This window comes from Balaenoptera acutorostrata, chromosome X (genome assembly GCF_949987535.1).
Source record: "Balaenoptera acutorostrata chromosome X, mBalAcu1.1, whole genome shotgun sequence".
NCBI classification, from domain to species: Eukaryota; Metazoa; Chordata; class Mammalia; order Artiodactyla; family Balaenopteridae; genus Balaenoptera; species Balaenoptera acutorostrata.
Window position 1 is genome coordinate 5,110,766 of NC_080085.1, and position 24,142 is coordinate 5,134,907.

The window sequence follows — 24,142 nt, forward strand, 5'->3', positions numbered from 1 at the left end:
CAAAACAAAACAAAAGGCAACAAGTCTTGGTGAGGATGTGGAGAAATTGGAACCCTCTACATCGTTGGCGGGAATGCAAAATGGTGTAGCAGCTGTGAGAAACAGTATGGAGATTCCTCAAGAAATTAAAGATAGAACTACCATAGGATCCAGCCATCTCACTTCTGGGTATTTATCCAAAAAATTGAAATCTGGATCTCAAAGAGATATCTGCACAACCATGATCATTGCAACATTATTCATAATAGCCGGTATGTGGACAGAATCCTAAATGTCACTAACCGATGAATGGACAAGGAAATGTGGTATATGCCTTAATTCTTTAAAGACCGTCAACCATATGAAGGTGGGAAACAGAGAAACTTAAAGATAGAAGTATACTGGACACTACCACCACCTGCCCACAGCCCAGAATTGTGGAGAAGTGATTCTGCAACTACAGTGTGAGTGAGTGAGAAACAGAGTTGCTTGCTTTATACAACCAGCAATTTCATCATTACTTAAATATTGAGATCCTTTCTCAAAGTGGAATACTACATTTTGCATCATGGATTATAGGAAAATAGCAGATTTCAAAATATATATGCCTAGGAATGATGGTATTTCTAATAGTACAGTCTTCTCATGAATACCTTTTTATAAAATATTCTGGCTAGCAGATATTTGGTCCTGTCCAAAACGCCCAAGGAGACATCTTGGTCCACACCAAAAGGTCCTTGATATTTGGTCCTGTTCAAAATTGTGTGGCATGGACCAAATATCTCATGGACATTTTAGATAGGACCAAATTTCAAGGACCTTTTGGCATGGACCAAATGTCTGATGCACCAAATGTCTTACAAAAGTTTTGGACAGGACCAAATATCCTGCAAGGAATGTTTTTTTAATTCCCTGCAAACTTTATCACTTTTGAAATACTTTCAAAAATATTTCCTGTGAATACGTAAAAGACTCCTGTGAATGCGATATTTTAGTTTTGTTGATCAGATTTTAGTCTTAGAGAAAGATCAAAAGATGATGTAATGTTTTTATGCCAACTTCTTTCAGCAACCTTTGAAATAATGCCGTGTAACTAATGTTTAATATTTCCAATTAATCCATGAGATGCTTATTTCCTGTGCTTTTCTTTAAAAGTCAGCATTGAAAACATTCAGTTAATGCAGAGCATCAGTTTCGTGTTAAAATCTGAGGGGCATTTCTGCAGCAAGGTTTGAAAGCAGCGCTGTCTAGTGCCTCTCAGCGAAGGTGACAAGTGCCATATGAAAAGGTTGGGAGAAGTTAAGAGTTTCAGATAATTCAGAAAAGGGCACTCGTGGCATTTTATCAGGCGAGGCAAATGTATCGGGTCAGTAACTGCTACGAGAGAGAGATATGAGACAGCCCATCCGTTAGAGCTTGTATCAGGGAGACGTATTCCCAGCTGTAGCATCAGAAGCAGAGATAAAGTGAGTTTCTGCAACACGTTTCATCATCCTGAAGGTGAGGTGGGAGACGGTCCCAGGGCCCATGCGTTGCTGTGATAGGCTGGCTTATGGGATGATGTTTGGTTAGACTCATGCATCCCAGGCTTGATTCCAAGTGCGTCTGTGCGTTCATTGACTTAATCTTCACTCCATCTCTATCAGATAGATGTTATGATTGTCTCGTTACAGATGAGGAAACAGATATAGAAAACAGGATGTAAATGACTGCTTTATGCTCAGATTTATGCCGTGATGTTCTGGTTAAAAAAGTAAATGGATAGATTTTCATGGTCTCCACGTATGACTGTGTGTGCTGTTTACTGCACAACTCCAGGGGTGACATGAACACACCACCGTAGGAAGAGTGCTTCCTAAATTTGTCCAGTATGCAACCTGGGCCACCATACGTAGCAGGCTTGGTTAGATGGTGACATTGTACAAAGAGCCGGATATGTAAGTCATTGATAGAACTCATTATTTTGATTGGCCTGCCAAGGAACACAGGGGGGTGCTGCGTGAATTCAACCCACACATTGAATCTTTGAGCCGGCCTGCAGACTTGAGACACTTCCAGAGGAAAGAAGCGATCTGAGGATACTGACCATTAAAATGGAGTTCAGATTAGTGGAGTTGGTTTACTGCATTTAAAGAAACAGGCATGTGGTTTTGTGTGTTTGTTCATTTACTGTTTACAGCCCTCACTGTGGTGTTTGCTGAAGGTCTGTGGCTTGTTCCACGGTCCAGGCGCATTTTAAGATTGTGTTTTGGAGGAAATGTCACCTGTCACTTCAGGGCTGCAGCATCAGTTGCCAGTATCAAAATTTCCCAGCACTCTTTCCACATCTGACATAGAGGCTGGTCCCCCAGACTGGTCTCAGGGTGAGGATGACACCAAACAGAGCCCCAGATGACCCACAATGACCATATAGGGTGAGCAAGGAATAATCCTTTGTTCTTAAGTGACCAAGGGCTTAGATGTCGTCACTGCACCCTTAAGTACCTTCTTCTTGACTAACTCATGCCACCACTCTGTTTCTGCAAAGGAATAATGATTAAATTTTGCCAGATACTTCATCACTCATTTTTTTCCCTTACATTCGAACATCTGCTAAGGAATCCTGGGGCATTTTGAACACTGGAATGGTTGAGGCTTAGGCAGGCTTAGAAAGATACTTTAGGTAGTTGGAGGAGAGGAAAACTGAGGATGGCTTTGGGCCAGGATGAAAAACAAACAAACAAAACACAAAAATTAACATTTAGGTTGACTGAAGCTTCAGAAATGTACACATCTCCTAACCTTTCCTGAGTGGGCTTCAGGGAGGTAAATAATCACTTCACTGGGTGACATCTTACAGGAAATGGAAATTTGTCAACGACTGTGCAAGTTAAATGTCTCTGCTTTAACAATAACAACAGAGCCTACATTTAATGCCATGTTAAATATGTTGAAAATGTTTCATCTTGTTTAATTGTATGTTTAAAATTTTTGACACTATATTGAAAGTAAAAAGAATATATAGTAGGAACAGTGATATATTTTAAATGCCAGTAAACCATCTTCTGACCTTTCATCCTTTGAATTGTTTGCCCTTTTTATTTTCACCCCAATAATGTTTAGTGAATTCTGGTGCCAAAAAAAAAAAATTATATAGTGCTCTTGTTTTCCCATGACAATGTTTTAAAGGGCGACTTGTGTTAGGGAAATATTTAAAGCCATATTGCGTAATTTCCATCACAGCAAGGCAGTGTTAAAGATTTTCCAGGGCTATAAATGGTTCTGCTCATGTATAGTTGTTTAAATTCAACAGTGATGACAATTAGAAGAGAACAACCAAGCAGAAATGAGACGGTGACTTAGGCATTATAGTGGGAGCAGGGGTTGCAGGCGAGAGGAAGATTGGTGTTCAATACAGAAGCAAGCCTTAATCATCCCCACTTCTGTTTATGGTGCATTTCTCTTAAAAGATGAAAAAGTAGAGGTCAGAGGACTGAAGTTGCCGTGGGTCGCAGTGTGGCAATTATCCCATAATAGTCCGTCTTCAGTGATTCTGGATAATGCATGAGAAAGCACTTGATGAATGCTTCTGTCCAAACAACGGTTTAGCTCCGGGGCAGACAGAAGAGCCAGAATTTCAGACCTTCACCTCTAACTGTCTTGTATGTCTAAAACGTGCAGGAATCCAGTGTCAACTCATCACTTACCATGCTTTAAAAATACATATTTCTCTGCAAAAGATGGCCTCTGTGCTTCTCTGCTCCAAGGAAGTTTTCTAGAAGTACAAGAAATCCCTTCCGAAGATGTGGAGATTTATTCTAGGAAATGACAATGCTCTTGGATTATCTTTTCGATGAGATCTGGCCACGAGCAGGGTCTCTAACAGCTAGATGGCATGCTGCCCTTTCTAGAAATTAATGGCCGTGACAAAAATGATTCTGCAGCAGCCCCGGAGACTATGTTAACGCGTTATCAGTGAATGGCCTACGTACTGAGCACCGCCCATCCGATTTGAAACATTCAGCAGTAGCACGGAGCAAGCCCTGTCCTCTCTCCTTCTGGTGTTCATCTAGACTAACCACCTTGGCCGGGCTTCTCATTTCTCCTCTTTGGAACATAACCACAGAAATTTGCACGCTCTGGAAGGAAAAGAATTTGACTGAGTGAATGAATGGGACTCTGAATCACTAATTTTGAGCACTGAATTTCAACATAAAAGAATTCAATCTCTGTAATGTAAGTCACGCCAGTGCCTGAGAAGGGAGGATGGTGACAAAGGCGGCTGAATTGTAAGGCACCGTTATGATTAAACACGATTATTTAATAGAACACATTTAATTCTCCTAGCAAGAGAGGATTACCCAATTAGAAAGTGTTTTCGGCAGTACCATATTAAGACCCATTCTGATGTATCTTTCCTACTGTTTTAATTGTAGTGTGTAAGGACAAATGCAAACTGCAATAGTACCCTAAACCATTTCCTAGTTGGTCGATGAATATTCCTGAACCATAAAATATGGATTTGCCAATGTAGGGAGTTAATCACATTGTCCTAGAGTTTCTTCTCTCTTGGCAGATAAGTACAGAGTTCTTTCCAGCATGGAACTCAGCTCTCTGATTACTGCGTGGTCCATTGTAGTTGCCAATTACTTAGGTGTTAGAAAAGCAAGACATTTTCATCACGGACGTGGACATAGAGCAGACTATGCCTTTTGATTTTTTACATTAAATGTGATATTAGTAAAGATCATTTATTTATAATTCGCATGGGGTTGCATTGTGGTTGTGCTGACAGGAAGATGCTTCCACTCTGCCCTCGGAAGCCTCAGCACTTTGAAATGAAAGCTTGGAATGAAATAATGTAGTATGTTTCCTGAGAGAGGCACAGATGAAAATTTACATTGTAAAATTCATTCTCATCAGTGTTATTACAAATGGAAAGACAGGATAGAAAGACTGCATGACAGTTGCTAACCATAATTTGTTTAAAGCACTATGTTGTGGAAAACGGCAAACAAACACAAAAGTAGAAAGACTGTAGTATTGAACCCTCCGTGACCTCATCCCCAAACTTCAAACACCATCACCATCGTGCTCATCTTCAAACACAATTGCAGTCACAATATTCCCTGGTGGTCCAGTGGCTGAGACTCCGCATTCCCAATGCAGGGGGCCCGGGTTCGATCCCTGGTCAGGGAACTAGATCCCACATGCTGCAACTAGGACTTCACATGCTGCAACTAAAGATCCCACGTGCCGCAACTAAGACCCGCATGCAGCCAAATAAATAAATATTTTAACAATAAAAAAATAAATAAACAAAAAAGTTTGCCTAGTCATCCCTGATCAGAACATAACCATTTTAATGTTGCAAGATAGACTACGTAAATGGCTACATTTTTCTCCAGAGTGTCTGTATTTTCATAGGAGTAAAGAGTAAAGATGATGAATAGACATAGATGGTATCAGGGTTCTCTGTGTGTCACAGCATCTCGAAACTTAGTGGCTTCACACAATACCCACTCACTTAGCTCCTGACTTTGTAGGTTGACATTTAGGTGGGGCTCAGTGTGATGGCTCTTTCCTGTCTAGGATTATCTCCGTGGATCTTGGCTGCAGCATCTGTAATTGGTGGATGAACAGCTGGGGTGACTGGTTTATTATGGCTTCATCCGTGAAGGTGGGCAACATCCAGGGCCCTCTCCATGTGGCTCCCTTATTCTCCAGCAGGCTGGTCCAGGCTTGTCCTCAAGGCTGCCGTTCCGGTGGTTTCAACGTCAGCAGGCAAGGGCGAGCCCACGTGCAGAGAGTTTGCAAGCGTCTGCTGGTGTGTGTTTGCCGCTTTCCATTGCAAACAGGTTACATGGCCAAACCCAGATGCAAAATGTTGATAAGTAGACCTCCGCACTTACAGGGTGTAATTGCAAATTCACATTGCAACAGGACATGCACACAAGGGAGGGGAAATCTGTGGCTAGCATTACAATCTACTTCATAAAGTTTTATCAATGAAAGCAAAAGGAAATGACATGGACAGCAGTGAAAATGGCAGAGTAAGGACCTCCAGAATTTCCCTTCTCCATAAAATCAGTGAGACAGCTAGAAAAAGTTGTCAGAGATAACTTTTACAGGAATCTGGAAATTAACCAAAGGCTTGCAGCAATCCGGGCAGCAATTATTCGAGGAAAATAGTTGAATCTCAGTAAAAAACAGTAGGCTTGGTGGTATTTTAAATTGCCAAGTGTGATCCATCATTCTCCAGCCTTGAAAAACAACATCCCCCGGCTTGCCTAGCAGGCAGCAGAGGGAAGGAACAGCCTGGACTCTAGCAAATCCTCATTCCTAAGGGATGGTATATTTGTCTGTTTTTGCCCTGACTTGGAGCTTGCCTAGTGCAAAGAGCCTTTACCTGGAGAGAACAAAGTGCAACATTGAGGATGAACATTGAAAACATGGTGGTAAGAGAAAAATATCACAGACAAGAAACCATATATTCTATGATTCTGTGAAGACATTTCAAGAATATGCAAATCCATAGTGACAGCAAGTAGATTAGAGGTTGCCAGGGTTCAACAGACTGAATATTTATGACTCCCCGAACTTCTTCTGTTGAAATTCTAACCCCCTGTCGGATGGCATTGGGAGATGGGGCTTTTGGGAGGTGATTAGGTCCTAAGGGTGGAGCCCTTATGAACGGAAGTAGTGCCCTTCTAAAAGAGACCCCGAAGACTTCTCTCTCCCTCCTGCTACTGTGTGAGGACACAGCAAGAAGACACTGTCTGTGAACCAGGAAGAGGGCCCTCACCAGACACCGGATTCTGCCGGCACCTTGATCTTGGACTTCCCAGTCTCCAAAATGGTGAAAAATAAATTTTTATTGAAGCTACTCAGTCTATAGTATTTTTCTTATAACAGCTCAAAAGGATTAAGACAGAGGCTGAGAGTGGCTGGGAGGTGGCCTCTAATGGGTGCAGGGTTTCTCCGTGTCCTGATGAAAATGTTCTGAAATTAGGTAGCGGTGACGGTCACACAACTTTGTGACTATCCTAAAAGCCACCAAATTGTCAATGTTAACATGCTAACTGGGACTTCCCTGGCAGTCCATTGGTTAAGACTCCGTGCTTCCAGTACAGGGGGCACAGGTTTGATCCCTGGTCGGGGAACTAAGATCCCACAGGCTGCATGGTGTGGCAAAAAAGAAAGTTGTAAAAAATAAAATAAAATAAAATGCTAACTATTATGAGATGTGAATTGTATCGTAATAAAAAAAATGAAGTCCATTATTTCAATAACTTAAGAAGCAAAAAGTAAAGTAGCTCTCTTTTAGCCTTCAGTGATTCAAAGTTGACTCTCTACATGTACTTCATGGCAAAATTGTTTAACTTTTACATCATCTTTAGGATGGAGTCCTGGGCTTTTGATGGCACTTTGTTTGTTTTTCGTTTGCCTTGATGAACAAACCCCAGCTACGTTCCAGCTACTCTTCATGCCTTGAATGCCCCCTTCTCTACCCACTGACTCGTCTCCCCAAATTGATGAGCCACGATTTATCTTAGAATTCTCAGTTCAGTTATCTCCTCTCTAGGAAACATACTGTATCCCCATGTTAACGCGTAACCACTGCTATTGTGTCTTCTGTAAGATGTGGATTCAGCGAGATGGGTTTTAGACTTCCAGCCCCTTGAGGGAGGAACCGATTTTTATTCATCTTTACATCTCACGTGAACAGAATGATGCCTGAAACCTTCACAGGAATTTTTCATCTTCTCTGGACACTGGGAAGGTTATACCTGCCACCACCTCTGGAGCATCGAACCTAAAGCCAGTCTACCCTGTCCATTCTCCCACCTCTCTGCACACGTTGCCCAACCAGCTTAAAAACAGAGCGGTCCCAAAGGAGTGGGAAACTTACATCCACACAAAAGCCTGAACAGGGGTGCTCGCAGCAGCTGTATTCATAATTGCCAAAACATGGACGCAAGCAAGGTGTCCTTCAGTGGGTGAATGGAGAAATAAACTGTGGTCCATCCAGACGATGGGATATCATTCAGTGCTGAAAAGAAATGAGCTATCAAGGCATGGAAAGACATGGAGGGGCCATAACTGCTTATTATTAAGTGGAAGGAGCCAATCTGAGAACACTACATATGGTATGATTGCAACGCTGTGACATTCTGGAAAACATAAAACCATGGAGAGTAAAAAGATCAGTGGGTGCCAGGGGATGGAAGGGAGGGGTGAATCAGTAGAGCACAGAGGATTTTTTAGGGTGGTGGAACTGTATTCATACAGAATAGATACTATAATGGAAACTGTACTCATACAGAATAGATACTATAATGGAAACTGTACTTATACAGAATAGATACTATAATGGAAACTGTACTCATACAGAATGGATACTATAATGGAAACTGTACTTATACAGAATAGATACTATAATGGAAACTGTACTCATACAGAATAGATACTATAATGGAAACTGTACTCATACAGAATAGATACTATAATGGAAACAACTGTACTCATACAGAATAGATACTATAATGGAAACTGTACTTATACAGAATAGATACTATAATGGAAACTGTAATCATACAGAATAGATACTATAATGGAAACTGTACTCATACAGAATAGATACTATAATGGAAACTGTACTCTTACAGAATAGATACTATAATGGTGGATACTTGTGTCATTATACATTTGTCCAAACCCATAGACGGTACAAGACCAGGAGTGAACCCTAATGTAAACTACGGACTTGGGGTGATGGTGATGTGTGCACATAGGTTCATCAGTTGTAACAAATGTACCGTCTGGAGGGGGGGTGGTGTAGGTAATAGAGGAGGCTGTGCAGGCGTGAAGGCAGGGCGGGTGTGGGAAATCTCTATATCTTCTGCTTAATTTTGCTTTGAACCTAAAACTTCTCTAAAAACTAAAGTCTTCAATGTACACATGCACACAGAGTGGTGATCATCGGGCTGAAACCTGACCCTTTCAGCTTCTCCTGGATCCCGAGGGACGGAGTGAAGTCTCCTGTCCAGAGCGTGTTTTCTGTTCCTGACTTGAGTCTAGGACCCAGGGAAGGTTCAGAATCTGCTATTATAGGATAGTCAACCCCAAGGAAGAGCCATTCCTACTCCAGGGAGTGTGTCTCACTTTGCCTCTGTGAACAAGACTCCCCTTTGGAGCCCAGCAGAGAGTCCAGTGTGATCAATGCCCCCAGGAGGTGTGCACTATGGCCATACCCAGCTCCAATCCATTCCTCTTCTCCAGATCTCTGGGCATCTCTGTCCTACTGTCCAGCTTCTTGGGGGCTCCACCTGACAGCTTCAGATTCACAGATTCTGGCCACTCTTCTTGATCTGGCTCTGAATATTTAACCCGGCTCCCAACTTTCATCCTCAGCTTTCCTTCAGTCCTCCAGTTTGGCTCAGTGGTCTCACCTCTGCTGTGTGATTTTCCCCACTGCACATAATTATGTTTGTTCCCTTTGAATGAAAATTTGTGGTCCCTCCCCAAGTCATGCTCACTAGCTGCTATGATTCTCTCTTTGCCACCCACCCCATCCCTCCATGAGTCTTTATCAGAACCTCTTTATGCCTCCTTTATACGATCCAATGATTTCTGCAATCTGAAAAAATTCTTAATAAGTCAAGGTGAAAATATGATCTTTCAAAGGAGGACACATTTTTGGACACTCTCCTCTTGAGAGACCTCTAGCAACTCAGCTACCATTCAGAGTGGTCCAAACTACCCATGTAAAAATGGCTCTCTAAGAAAGAATTGTTCCATAAGAATCATGCTGATCTAAAGTTATGTATGCAAAGTATGTATTTAATTTCTCATTAACCTAAAAATCTCAATGAAATAACTGTGTCGTGTACATTTGTATCCACTTCTTCCTTTAGTGGACAGTATCTAATTTTTCTTTGTGCTACTTTGAAATAAATATCTCATGGAATATCCAATAACAGCAGATTCTGAACTTTCCCTGGGTTCTAGATCCCAAATGATATATTGGTGTATTTGGAAAGTTAGATTTTTAGCAATAAAAAAATCGAAATGCAAACTTAACTAGCTCTGGGAATAAAAATAGTGGAGCAACAAAGCAAAAAGTGCTTTTTTTTGCAGATAACACAGGCTTAAAATAGCTAAACTCATGTTGGGGTAGAAGATAATAATAGGAACAAGGCCTTGGCCTAATTAAAATCATTCCAAAAGCTACATAACATATATTCAACTTTCAGTTATCTCAAAGATCACAGAATTGGGTGTTTGTGAATGATAATTAAACTTTAGCCGTAGAATTCAAGCCTTAAAAACTGGCAAAAAACAAATCTGTATGCGTTTGTCCTACCCCTTCAATCAAATTGATTGTTTAATTCTTCCTGTATTGTCTGAGCTGTTTTTGCATTTAGGGGATAAAAGACATGAAACAATTTTGCTAAGGCTTGTTGTTTTGAAGAAGGTGTAGGTTTTCTAAGTAGAACCGGTCTGAGCTAATGTCCTCACTCTGGCATCCAGAATTGAATGCCTGGCTTTTAATCACTTACTGAACTGCTAGAAATATCACAGAAGGACTCAATTTTATATAGATTGCTAATGAACGAGCTTCAGAAATTTGGTGACTTAGAAAGGTAACATTTCTTAGGCACTTATGATGTGGTTACTTTGTGTAAATACCGACATACCTTGAGCATGTGGCATTCAGTGGTTCTGGTTCAGGACAGACCTTTACTTGAATGGCTTTATTTTCATACTCTTGTCAGATTCTTGGTTTTGAGGCCATTTGTTGGCAGTCTTTGGTCTTCTGCTCTTTGATGCAAGTGGCTTGTTCTGTTTAATTCCATGTGTCAGAAAAACACAGGATTAGACCTTCAGATAAATACATCAACTCTGGCGCAAGACCTGCAGACTTTGGCTTGGCAATGGCGATGTATTAGTCAGTTATTTCCATAATAATGCTGCATAACAACCAGCTCTACTCAGTGGCATAAAAATACACATTTGTTCTCCTGCTCATTGGTTTGTGGGTCATCCAGTGTGGCTCTGCTCCATGTGTTGCACCCAGGATCCAGGCTCAAGGGGCAGAGGACAGAAGCACCCAGAGGGGCAAGTAGAAACACATGCTGCTCTTCAGATCTGTCCCTGTAACAGTCATTTCTGTTCACATTTCTTCCACTGAAGCAGGTGGCAAGAAAGTCTACATCTCCCATAGGTAATTTTCCATGGTTGTGCAATGAATCACCACCAACTTAGCAGCCAAAACCAGTACCCATGCACTGATACACAGTTCTGTAACCTAAAGTCCAGCACAGTTCAGCTGGGTTTTCTGCCATACATCTCACAGCGTGGAATCAGTGTATCATCTGGGACTGACTGTTGTTCTCACCTGTAGCTTGAGATTGTCTTCCAAGCTCGGTGGTTATTTGCAGAATTAATTTCCTTCTCTTACTTTACACGTGGGTTCCTCCATTTTTTAAAAAATAACTAATTTATTTAGTTTTGGCTGTGTTGGGTCTTTGTTGCTGCGCACGGGCTTTTCTCTAGTTTTGGCCAGCGGGGGCTACTCTTCATTGCGGCGCGCCGGCTTCTCATTGCGGTGGCTTCTCGTTGCGAAGCATGGGCTCTAGGCGTGCAGGCTTCAGTGGTTGTGGCACACAGGCTCAGTAGTTGTGGCTCGCGGGCTTAGTTGCTCCGTGCCACGTGGGATCTTCCCAGACCAGGGATCGAACCTGTGTCCGTTGCATTGGCAGGTGGATTCTTAACCACTGCGCCACCAGGGAAGTCCCAGTTCCTCCATTTTTAAACCAGCAATTGCAGGTCAAGTCGTTCTCTGCTTTTTGTTCCACTCAGTCCCTCAACTGATTGGATGAAGCCCACCCACAGTGGGAGAGCAATCTGCTTTACTCAGAGTACTGATTCAAACGTGAATCTCATCCAGAAACACCTCACAGACGCACCCTGAAAATAACGTGTAGCTAATTAGCCCAGCCAAGTTGATACATAAAATTAACCATCACAGAGCATGTCAAGTTCATGAGCATAGTTGAAACAAGTAGGGGGAAGTGGGGCTGGAGACGGAGGAGAGGCAAGGACCACGGTGTGGGGAGTCTTACTGAAGGGCTTGTCCTGGCGTCTAAAGTCATTGGGAAACCATCAGAGGATTATAATAAGGGCGGAAGTCTGATCCCGTTTGAAAGACCATTCTTAGTGCAGTGCAGAGGAGAACAGAGTCTTTGGTGTAGCACTGGAGAATATGAAAAGTAGACAGATTCAAAACTTCTTTAGGAGATGAAGTGGATAGGACTTGGTGGTTGACTAGATGTAGAAGATGAGGGAAAAGCAAGGATGCTTCATATTGTGGGACTCAGGACAGTTGTAAAGATTTTGCATATACCCTGGGGCACTGCTTCTCAGTTGTAATCCACAGATTGTCAGGGTGTCTGTGAGTTCTCTACAGAATTTTTTATATTGCATTCTCATTTTTGTAATAAGGTTGCTATCAGCTCTATGCTTTTATTTATTTATTTAAAAAATATTTTTTGCCTGCGCCACCCAGCTTGCAGGATCTTAGTTCCCTGACCAGGGATCGAACCTGCACCGTCGGCAGTGAAAGCGTGGCGTCCTAACTACTGGACTGGCAAGGAATTCCCACATTCTCATTTTATTGATAGTACAGGGGAAATATTTTTTTAGAAATGACCTGAACATTCTGGGTGATCTGGCCAATGACCCCATGACTGAGTTCTGTCATCTTATTTCAGAGACTCCATTTGAATTTGCATGAACAATTACATTAGTGTCCTCTGGGGACCATGTCACGTCCCAGTGAGCTGTTGGAAGAAAGGTTTGATAGTACGTAATTCAATAGAAAAAGTTTTGAGAGAAAGGAGTCACCACCAGCTCCACGGTGATCGCAAATTCAGAACATCTGTATTTCAGAAATCGATGTCAGGAGCAAGGAGGAGTCTTAGGTTGCAATAATACGTACAGAGTCTATATTAAAAGACATTATTTCCCGAAACGTCTCAGAAGGCCGCAGAACATGGCTGAGAGGCTACATAGCAAGGGTCAGTGCAGCCAGGAAGGATCCGTGTAGCAGATACACCGAATTCTTCTAGAGAAAATGTTGCTCCCCACGGATTGATCTCCACTTCTTGATATCTACAAGACCAGGGACTGAGCCCTGGAACCAAATCCATCTGCCCTTCCCAGCATACACACACTCCTTGTAAGTTGAGGTGCATAAGCGCTTCCAGAGCCCCCTCCGAGTGTGTGTGGTTGGTGGAAGCAGGTCATGGCGCGGTCTCTGAAGGTTTCTATTCCAGTGTCACCTGCCCTGACTCCACTGGTTTTCCTCCTCACCCTGAGTTACTCTTCTTCATAGCACTTAGCACCGCCCACTTGGTGGTGGTGCTTCGTGGTCCCTCCTGCACCCAGCTGGAATGTAAGCTCCGTGCAAGTCAAGGCATCATGCGTTGTGGCCACAGCTGTATCCCCAGTGCCAAGTGCAGAGACGGGCACCTAGAAGGCAGTCAGTGAGGCTGTGGAAGACATATGTTACTAGTTAACATAAAATCAATCCCTGAATGAATAAAACAGAAGAATGAGACCTGGAGTAGGAATGTGCAGGGTGTGTGGCTGGGACCCCCACGACCCTCTCCAGGGTCTAAAGGACAGACTCTGTGGGAGAGAGGGGTGAGGGGGGACTGCCTCAGACTAGAACTGAGGTCACAGACACAGACACCAACTCTGCTTCTCCATCCCACCCAGGGATCAGAACCGTCCCTGACGGGGTCTCTCTTCTCTTCTCAGAGATTAGCCCAGAGGAGGCGGCTAACAATGAGGAGAGCGATTGCAGGGGTGCAGACAGAACTCCAGGGAAGGTGACGGTTGAGGACCTCCTGGGCGGAGAGGGAGATGAGGAAGAGACGTCAAGAAACACCCCAGGGAAAAGGACAAGCCCTCTCTTAGGTTGGCTGATCTTCTGAAGGGCTCAAGGCCTCCCGTGACTTTCTGTGCCCGCTTCAGAGGAGCTGGGGATGACAGATTGGCAGCCGTTGACTCCAGGACAGACGGAGGGCAGCCTGAGACGCTGGGGCATGGGGTTAGGGACCGGGAAGAGAGAGGAACCAGGAGGATGGAGAAGGGAGACAAAGACTCAGAATGACCTGGCGGCCTTCCCGTTTGTCTGAGCGTTGACTGCTGCAGGTGTCGGTTGAGATACAGGTTTTGGCAATAGTAACGGAGACCCAAATGAAATGTGACTTACACAATATTGAATGTGGCCGGTTTAGGACTGGCTTTCTCTTAAGACTTTCTCAGGGGTTCAAACTCCTCCCATCCTGTTTTTTGTCATCCTTCAGATGCCGTTTTCCGAGACGATTCACGAGCATGTTTTGGAATTTGGACCGTGTTTCACTTTTCATTTCTTTTTTTGTTAAAGATTTTTTTGATGTGGACCATTTTTAAAGTCTTTATTGAATTTGTTACAATACTGCTTCTGTTTTATGTTTTGGTTTTTTGGTCGTGAGGCATACAGAATCTTAGTTCAAACCTGCACCCCCTACATGGGGAGGCAAAGTCTTAACCACTGGACCGCCAGGGAGGTCCCTTCACTTTCATTGCTCACTGGCTAGAATGCAGTCACATGACCAAACTAAGCCACAAAGTAGTCTGGGAAATGTAGTCTTTATCAGGGCAGCTCTGTGCTCAGATAATAATTCTATAATTATGAAGGGGGTGCAGAATAGATATTGGTGCCACTGGCAGCCTCTGCTACCCTCCCTAATGACCTACATTCCAGCCTGTCATCAGCCTCGTTTCCATTGTCATTTTAGTTTCATACATGAGGGAGTAATTATTGTCTCTATTTACAGGTGAGAAAAAAAGTACTTCACTTGAGGGAGGTAGTTTTCAGCAGGTGGATAAAGCAGTGATGGAACTGTAGGCAGAAGGTTGGAGAGGAGCCTAACAATTGCAAGCCCTTTAATGTTCTCATGCCTACATGCTGATGTATGTGTGTACCCCGTGTGTGTGTCTGAATTCATGCACGTGTGTGTGTGTGTCTGTATGTGTTTAAGGATGCTTTTTTGTGTGTTGCTTATGAAGGCTGAAAATTGGAGTGTGAGGAGGCAAGCCTTGAAAGGTTTTAAGAAAGGGGCTAAAATGCTTCTCAGAAATTAAACTGTAGCAACAACAAACTCTGCGGTGCACCCCCTTGGTGCCTTCAGAGCCTACGTGGTTCAGTTGAGTGAAAGGAGGACGGGCAGAAAAGTACAAGGTTTTGTCCTTAAAGTAAGTCAGTCAATATATCACTGTATACACTAATGATGCTCAAACCTATTTTCTTGGAAGGGATAAAATACCCCCTTCTATACACTGTTCTGTAAGATGCAGAAATGCTTCTTATGTTTCAGAGAGTTACACTTTTTTGTGCTTCAGAGAAGAAAAGAAAAGCATGTACTCGGAATCTCCCTTCCAGGATTGAAAGCATCGTTTTTTACAAAAGGCTCATGTTTCTCCTGGGAAGCAGGAGGAAATGACCCTTCTCCCAAGGTGGCCAGCTCCCATGTCTTCCCTGCCCCTCTCCCACTCCCCTCTGCGCTCAACATCTTTGCAAGAGGCTGGAGTATCATGTCACAAGGCAAATTTCAATCACATTAGGATCGTAAATGAATTCAAGCCATAGCACATGCAACAAAAGGCTTTCTGTCTTGAGATATGACATCTGTGCCAGCCATGTATCTTGGAGGAAAGACGGCTGTTCCTTCCTTCTCCGTATTGACGCTGAGGCACCGTATATAACGCTCGACGATCAAATAAAGGATGGCACGACGGGGAGTGGAAGTGATTATAAATCCCACGTGTGACAGCGTGTACTGGATGGATTTCAGGGGAACCGCTCTACCTAGAACTCTTTACTAGAGCGACCCCTGCCCAGAGCCCCTGTCCAGAGGCCACACCCATGGCTGCATTGGTAACCACCTTCTTACTTCCGCTCGACGCCCCCTAACTGCACATACAAGCAGCTAGGAATAGGAATAGGTGAAGGATGTATCTGCAAGCTGATGAGAAATGGACCATCTGTCGGGCTGGCTATGAAGGCAGCAGCTGAGCCAGTCCAGTTTCTCGCCAGGAATCTGAACCTCACGGGACCCGAGATTCTGAAGCATGTGGCTGGAAGAGTTCCAGCTGGGACATCGTGGAGAGTCTTGTCTTCGGGTGACACTGGCAGCCACCCGATGCTGAAGTTAGCAGAGAGGGAGAAGCCGGTTAGATAGAGGGAGACAGAGGGGAGAGAGGATGGAGGGGAACAGATGAGAGAGCAGGGGAGAAGCAGAAAAGCTGAACAGGAGGCGGAGAGAATGAGAGAGAAGAAAAGATGTCTCTTCTGCAAATGTACGACTCCATTTCTAGAACCCCCGGGGTTGGCTTTCCTTGGTTTCCTTTCTTTGCATTGCATGAAATTTCCATGAACTCTCACAATAACGTGACCTGACTACCCAACCGGAGTTTTCTCAAGAGGATATCTGATAGTTACCAAAAAACCACGAGCCCCACTTTCAATCAGAATTAGCTAATGCTTATTGCCTGTTTACTGGGTACCAGCAACATTCTAAAAGCGTTATGTATATTGACTCCATTATTTCTCAAAAAGCATTATCAGGCATTTCATCCCATTTCCCAGATGTGGAAATTGAGGGTTGGAAAGGACAGTCCCTTGCCCCAAGCCTCCACGTACATAAGGGTTAGAGTCACAGTCTGCACGTGGCAGTGTCACTCAGATGTCACACCCTTAGCCTCTGTATTAGCTGCCGATCAGAGAGACCCATTAGGGTGTATGTCAAGGTGAAGGAAATAAGAGTTTGATACATGGTGTCTTTTTTGTGTTAATTGGTCCGTTTATGATGAAAGATTCTCAGCAGCCCCAGAATAGCTGTTGGACTTACATTAAGACGTGCATTGATACCAAGCAAGGGGTTTGCATCGATTCACTTGCTGACCACCTTTGGATATTGCTGGAGAGGGGGCAGCTCTACAGGAAAAAGAAAGGAAGCTGTACCTGTGGGGGAACAGCTACAGCAAAATCAGGAGCAGGAATACGTGTCCAACCGAGGAAAGTTGTTCTCTGGACTGTCCCTTGGCCAAGGCGTGGTTTTGCCTGAGTTGGGTGAAGCCAGCAGTCCCCTCTGGACAAAATCCTCACTCATTTTCTTACCCCATACTTCTGCAGTCGTCATCCTTCCCTGGACAATCTCTCTCTCTCTCTTCCCCTTTCTCCCTCGTTGCCTCACGCTGTTGCAGAGAATAAGGGCTTCCTGGGTACCACACCTGCTTTTAAAAGTCCATGGCTACTAGTTGTGTGCCCCTGTCCCCAATTGTCCTCCTGCCAGGTGGACATACATACAGCTGCCCCCTTGGAAGATTGCACAGTGATGTGATGAAGACACACACACACATACACACACGGGTGTAGCAAAGCGACTGCAACATCTGGAACGTAAGCCCCACACTCTTTGGCGTCCACAAATACCCCGCATCCTTGGCCCGCCCTCTGGGAGACCCTGCATCCCTACTGCAGGGTCTATCCCATCCGCCACGGCAGCTGTTTACACCGCGGCCACAGTTTTCACGTCTCCAGGCCTTGGTCCCTTTCCCGTCTCTGACTCTTACCGAACTGAGAACACGGAGCTCCGTTGGATGACTCTCGTTCAGCTTTTGCACGCTTCACCTCGCATCTTCTCTGTGCCCTTGCACCTTCCTTCTGTCTCGTCAGACTCCTTCGAGACGCTCCCCTCTTCTGCTGGGCTCTTCCGCGTTGGAATGCACTCACTGCCCTCTCTCTAGGATCTTGACCCACCTGGATGTTTCCTTTGGAAGTCCAGCCTCTTCCTTCGCACAGATTTCCCTGTCCTCAAGCTTCCCTGGTCCACGAACGCGCCATCCCATTCCTGGTTGCCTCGTGAAACCTCGCCATGTCATCATGCAGAAGTGTGCCTGCGCTGGTTTCACCCTCCGTGGACCATCCTCCAGCGTTGAAACACGGCGCCTTGCGCGCTCTGCGCTCGGAGCGCCCCTTTCAAAGGGCCCTGGTACACTCTAGGTTGCCAACAGGAGTCGCCTTCTCGCATGTTCTTCCTCGTGGAGTTCTCTAGGCCACGTGACACTGCCAGGCAGCTCTTCCTTTTTAAAACCCTCCTTGTGGGTCTGGGAAACCATCCTTCTGAGTTCTCCTCTAAGTTCATCACATCCCTCATTTTCCTCTGAGGAGCTCTCTGGTTTCCCCCCGTTTCTCCCTTATCCTACCCACCGCTGCCTTTCTGTTAAGTGCAGGGATTTTCCCCTTGAGGTTTCTCATGTCTTATTTTATATTCACTTCCTGGCTATAACTACTTCCTCTTAGAAATGACTCCCAACCCTCCCACTACCCCCCCCCCACTAGCTCTTACTTTTACCCCAAGTTGCAGTCAGTGTTAAAAATTGCTCCCTACACACTTTAAACCCGACCCATTCCGAACAGAATGAATTAACCTCCCCTTTCCCTGAAGGAAAGGAAACAAAAAAACAAAAAACACGCAGCCCTCCTCTTCCTCGTGGCTAATTGTGTGACCGTCTTCTGATTCCTTTAGCCTCAAAATTTGGGAGTCGTCTTTTCTCTCTCGCAACAGTTCATTGAATTTTTATCGAGTCGTGTCAATTCCACTTTAGAAATGTCTCTTGAACTGCTACACTTTTATTGATTGCAAACGCCGCTCTCTTAGTTTAGGGTTATCGTGTCGTGTCTTATCTAGATTATTTCTGATGGATCATCCTTCCTACAGATTCTTGCCCACTCTCATCTGTTCTTCAGACAAATGCTGGGACTTTCTTTCTCGATACTCATTCCCGAGCCTTATTTTCCTGTCTCTGTTTCCTCTTCTTTCCATATTTCTTATGTTCAGATAACTTGCCATTTCCTCTCCTTGGCCGCGGCCATATATCTTGGTTCATGCTAACAGATCCCCACTGTTTGGAATGTCTTTTCTCCTTCCCCCAACCACCAAAGTCTGTATCGGTTTTTCTAATCCTGCCATAAAAAATTATCACAAACTTAGCAGCTTCAGCCATCACACATTTATCATCTCCCAGGTATATAGGTCAGAAGTTTACAGGGTGGCGTCGCTTTGTTTCTGTGCTGTGGGTTTTGTAAGGCTAAACTCAAGGTGACGGATGGCTCGAGATCTAATCTGGAGACTCAGAGGGAGGATCTGCTTTCAAAGCCATTCCGGTGCTTGGCAGAATTCACCTCCTTCTGGCTGTAGGACTGAGTTCCCGATTTCCTTGCTGGCTGTCAGCCAGTGGCTATGCCTTTCTGAGCTCCTTATGGACCCCTGCGTTCCTTGCCATGTTGCCACCTCTGTCTTCAAACTGACAACAGGACACTGAGTCCTTGCCATGCTTCCCATCTCTCTGGCTTCTGCCATGTCTCTCCCACTTCAGCTAGCAAAAGTTCTCTGCTTTTTAGGGTTCATGTGATTGGATTGGGTCAACCTGTGTAATTCAGGATTATCTCCACATCTTAAGGTCTGTAACCTTAATTACATCTGCAGATGTAATTGTCCTGTAACTTGACAGGTTCATGAGTACAAGGGATTAGGGTGTGGACATCTGTGGGGGACATTTGACTTACCACAAAAACCCAAAGATTTTTCAAAATGCAAACCCTGTCTCTGTAAAGCAATGTTTGCTTTGTTGCTTCCTTCAAGGTATTATTGTGACATTGTGTTTATTAATGTCCTCTTCATGCAGTATCTCACTTTGTGCGATATTTAATTACAGACGCTTATTTACAAGTCTGCTGCTACCACTAATGCTAAATCACACCAGCTCAGAAAACACCCTGATCACCATGATATTCATATGCAGAATCTAGCACAGAGCCTTACATGCATTTGTGAAATAAATTGAATATGTTTTACAGTAATTTGATGAAGCTTTCTTAAACACTTGCTATATCTGAGGCACTTTGGCCTCCAGGTTGTGAGCAATTAAAGATATCAGTTAATGCAAACCATGGTAGGTAATTCTTCCTAAGTGTTACTCACATCAATACCTACTCTGACTTACATGGAAGGAGAAATACCCCACACACTCACTGTAATAGTTGTGTATTGCTGCATGACAAGAAACCACAAACTAAATGGCTTGAAATGACACACATTTATTGCCTCACAGTCAGTGTGGATCAGGGACCCAGGCATTGGGTCCTTTACTGCATGATTCCTCACTAGGCTGCAATCCATGTGTCAGTCAGGGCTGGGATCTTATCTGGAGGTTTGACTGGGGAAAGAGTCACCTGACATAGTTGTTGGAAAATTAAGTTCCTCCCCAGCTGTTTGTTTGTTCCTTTCCAAGCAGGCAGCTCCAGCCTGGCAGTTTTCTTCTTCCCAGTGTGTGACCTGAGAAGGCAAAAAAAATTTTAAAAACTCGAAAGCAGCCAGTCAGAATGGCCACCATCAAAAAATCTACAAACAGTAAATGCTGGGGAGGGTGTGGAGAAAAGGGAACCCTCCTGCACTGTTGGTGGGAATGTAAATTGGTGCAGCCACTTTGGAGAACAATAGGGAGGTTCCTTCAAAAACTAAAAACAGAACTACCGTGTGACCCAGCAATCCCACTACTGGGCATATATCTGGAGAAAACTCTAATTCAAAAAGACACATGCACCCCAATGCAGCACTATTCACAATAGCCAGGACATGGAAGCAACCTAATTGTCCATCAGTAGATGAATGGTTAAAGATGATGTGGTACATATATACAATGGAATACTACTCATCCATAGAAAAGAATGAAATAATGCCATTTGCAGAGAAATGGATCGACCTAGAAATTGTCAGAGTGAAAAAGTCAGAAAGAGAAAAACAGATATCATATAATATCACTTATATGTGAAATCTAGAAAAATGGTACAGATGAACTTATTTGCAAAGCAGAAAGAGTCACAGATGTAGAGAACAAATGTATGGTTACCAAGGGGGAAAGGGGGGGTGGGATAAACTGGGAGATTGGGATTGACATATAAACAATACTATGTATGAAATAGATAACTAATGAGAACCTACTGTATAGCACAGGGAACTCTACTCAGTGCTCTGTGGTGACCTAAGTGGGAAGGAAATCCAAGAAAGAGTGGATATATGTACACGTATAGCTGATTCACTTTGCTGTACAGCAGAAACCAACACACCATTGTAAAGCAACTGTGCTCCGATAGAAATTAAATAACAAAACATGAAAGCAAGATGAAGTTATAATCTTTCATACATCATGATGGAAGTACCATCCTATCACCTTTGTTATGTTCTTTTGGTTAGAAGCACGTTACCAAGGCAACCCCCATGCAAGGGAAGGCAATGATACAAGGGAGTGGATTACCAGGAGGCGGGGTCATGAGGGTGTCTGAGGGTCTGCCTGCCCCATCCATCCTTACAGAGACAGGGGTCCTTAACCGCTTGAAGTCATTCAGGTGATTGTAGAGTTCAGTGGGACAGTTTTGAATAAGTTAGATGGAGGGGCTGATATTTTGAGGAACGTGACTTGGTCAATGAAGAGAAGATGGATGGAGTTCTTTATTTATAAAGGCTTTTAATAAGATTATGTAATTGTAACTTATAAAAAGTGTAAATTATATGACTATAAATGAATATATTTATAAGTCCTTTATTTATAAAGTTAATAGTCTTCACATAAACGATCAAGACATATCGTAGCAGTTAACCACCTTCCCTGCCCACTGCTAGGCATAGGACCCTCATAGGCATAGAGATTTTATACACGTGAGTTATATATATTTATATTTACCACATTAGAAGTCATAGTGGAGACACTTAAAAATATTTATACATTCGTATAAAAGTAACCGTAATAGTAAACCTATTTCACAGGAACATAAAAACAGGTTTATAAAAAAGAGCTATAGTTTCCAAAATAAAATTGTTAAATGCAGGATTACTTTTCGTTAAACATTTTTGCAAATTTTTTTAATCTCTGATTTTAATAATAGCTGGATACTCATAGCTGCTGATGCATTCAATCTGTAACGATATATTGTTTTGGTTGGTAGCTATGAAGAAAATCTGGTCTCCCACAGTCATGTTGTTGGAAAAGATAGGATAATTAAATAAGTAAGTATATTTAAATAATTAAATAATTGTGGATATTTTTTCTTTAGTACTATACCAAAACTCGTCATGGATAGATTCTTACAGGTTAATTAAAAATGTGATCTGAACCTATATCAAGAAACTTTTTTTCCTTTGTGACATCAAAATTCATTTTTAAAAATTGAAGTATAGCTGCTTTACAATGTTGTGTTAGGTCCAGGTGTACAGCAAAGTGATTTATATATATATTTCCCTGTGCTATACAGTAGGTCCTCATTGGTTGTCTATTTTATAGATAGTAGTAGGTATCTGTTAATCCCAACCTCCTAATTTATCCCTCCCTCCCCCTTCCCCTTTGGTAACCCTAAGTTTGTTTTCTATGTCTGTGGATCTGTTTCTGTTTTATGTGTAAGTTCATTTGTATCATTTCTTTCAGATTCCACATGTAAGAGATATCATATGATATTTGTCTTTCTTTTTCTGGTTACTTCACTTAGTATGATAATCTCTAGGTCTGTCCATGTTGCTGCAAATGGCATTATTTCACTCTTTTTTATGGCTGAGTAATATTCCATTGTAAATATATACCGCCTCTCCTTTATCCATCCATCGATGGATGTTTAGGTTGTTTCCATGTCTTGACTGTTGTAAATAGTGTGGCTGTGAACACTGGGGTGCATGTATCTTTTCAAATTATGGTTTTCTCAGGGTGCATGCCCAGGAGTGGGATTGCAGGATCACGTGATAGCTCTATTTTTAGTTTTAGAAGGAACCTCCATACTGTTCTCCATAGTGACTGTACCAATGAAATCCATTTTCTTCATCTAGTACTTTGCATGCATCTTTTACCCACACATGACTTGTAACATTATGCATTAGTCATTTAAAACATATCCGTTCTCTAAGTTATGCAGGACTTTCAAATACTCACACGTTTCATTATATAAGATCAAAAACTCACATTTATTAACATCACCACTGATTTTATTGGGAACAAATTTAAGTTTTGGGAGCCCATCAAGTTCATGGTGGCAGATGCAAGATTGCTAAACTTCTAAATTTTTCCTGAAATCTTGAATTTGTCACTGGCAACAGATACTGTCATTTGTTCTCCGTGAAGTGACATGCTCACTTTTGTTCATTTTTGAGAAAATGTCTGCCAAACACCCAAGCCTGAATGGCCACAGATTGTCTGTCAGTCATTCTATCAAGTAAAAGTGGGAGCTACTATTTTACCTCACTTCTCAAACAACAGCACGCTTTTTGTTCTTTCCCTGGAGACAAGCATCAAACTTCATTGTGCAGGAGAAGAGCTTTATGTATACATCCCATTTCTTCATGCAGAATGTTAAAAAGACACATACTCAAGATATTTAAGAAAGTCAGCAATGTTTACAGCTTCATCAACAACATTCTGAAATGAAACTGGCATTCTTTTATTCCAGAGCATGGTAATGATGAATATTAGTACAGTTTGGGATCAGTGCCTTGGTCAGCGCTAAGGTGCCAACAGTTTTCCCTACTTTTGCACCATCAGTACAATTGTGAACAAGGTGAAAATGGTAAATGACATTTCCATATTATTATGAAGGTGGACGTGTTCTCAGGGACCCTGTGAAACATCTCCCAGACTACCAGGGTCCAAGGTCCGCACTTTGAAAGCCACTGTACTGGAATATAGCAAGGAGCATTCTTGAGTGATGCTTGACGAGATCACAAAAGTTAACATGTACTTGACTCAGAACTCCTGTGCTCTCTCCCATCAGCACTGAAGCAAAAACTCAACTCATCATTGCCTTTCTCTCCAATCACTTCTCTGGACACCAAAACAAAGCAAAACTTCTCGACTTACTGGCTACTTCCATATTAGCCAAACCCAGGTCTTCAGAGCCTTCTGAGTTTTGGGTGGTGTTGTTATTGCCATTGTTTTTAATTTACTTGTAGTTTTGTAGCTTTTATTCATTTACTTATAATAATATTTATGTGTCAGCAGTGTATGCTTTTACTTGTTTTGCAAATATCTG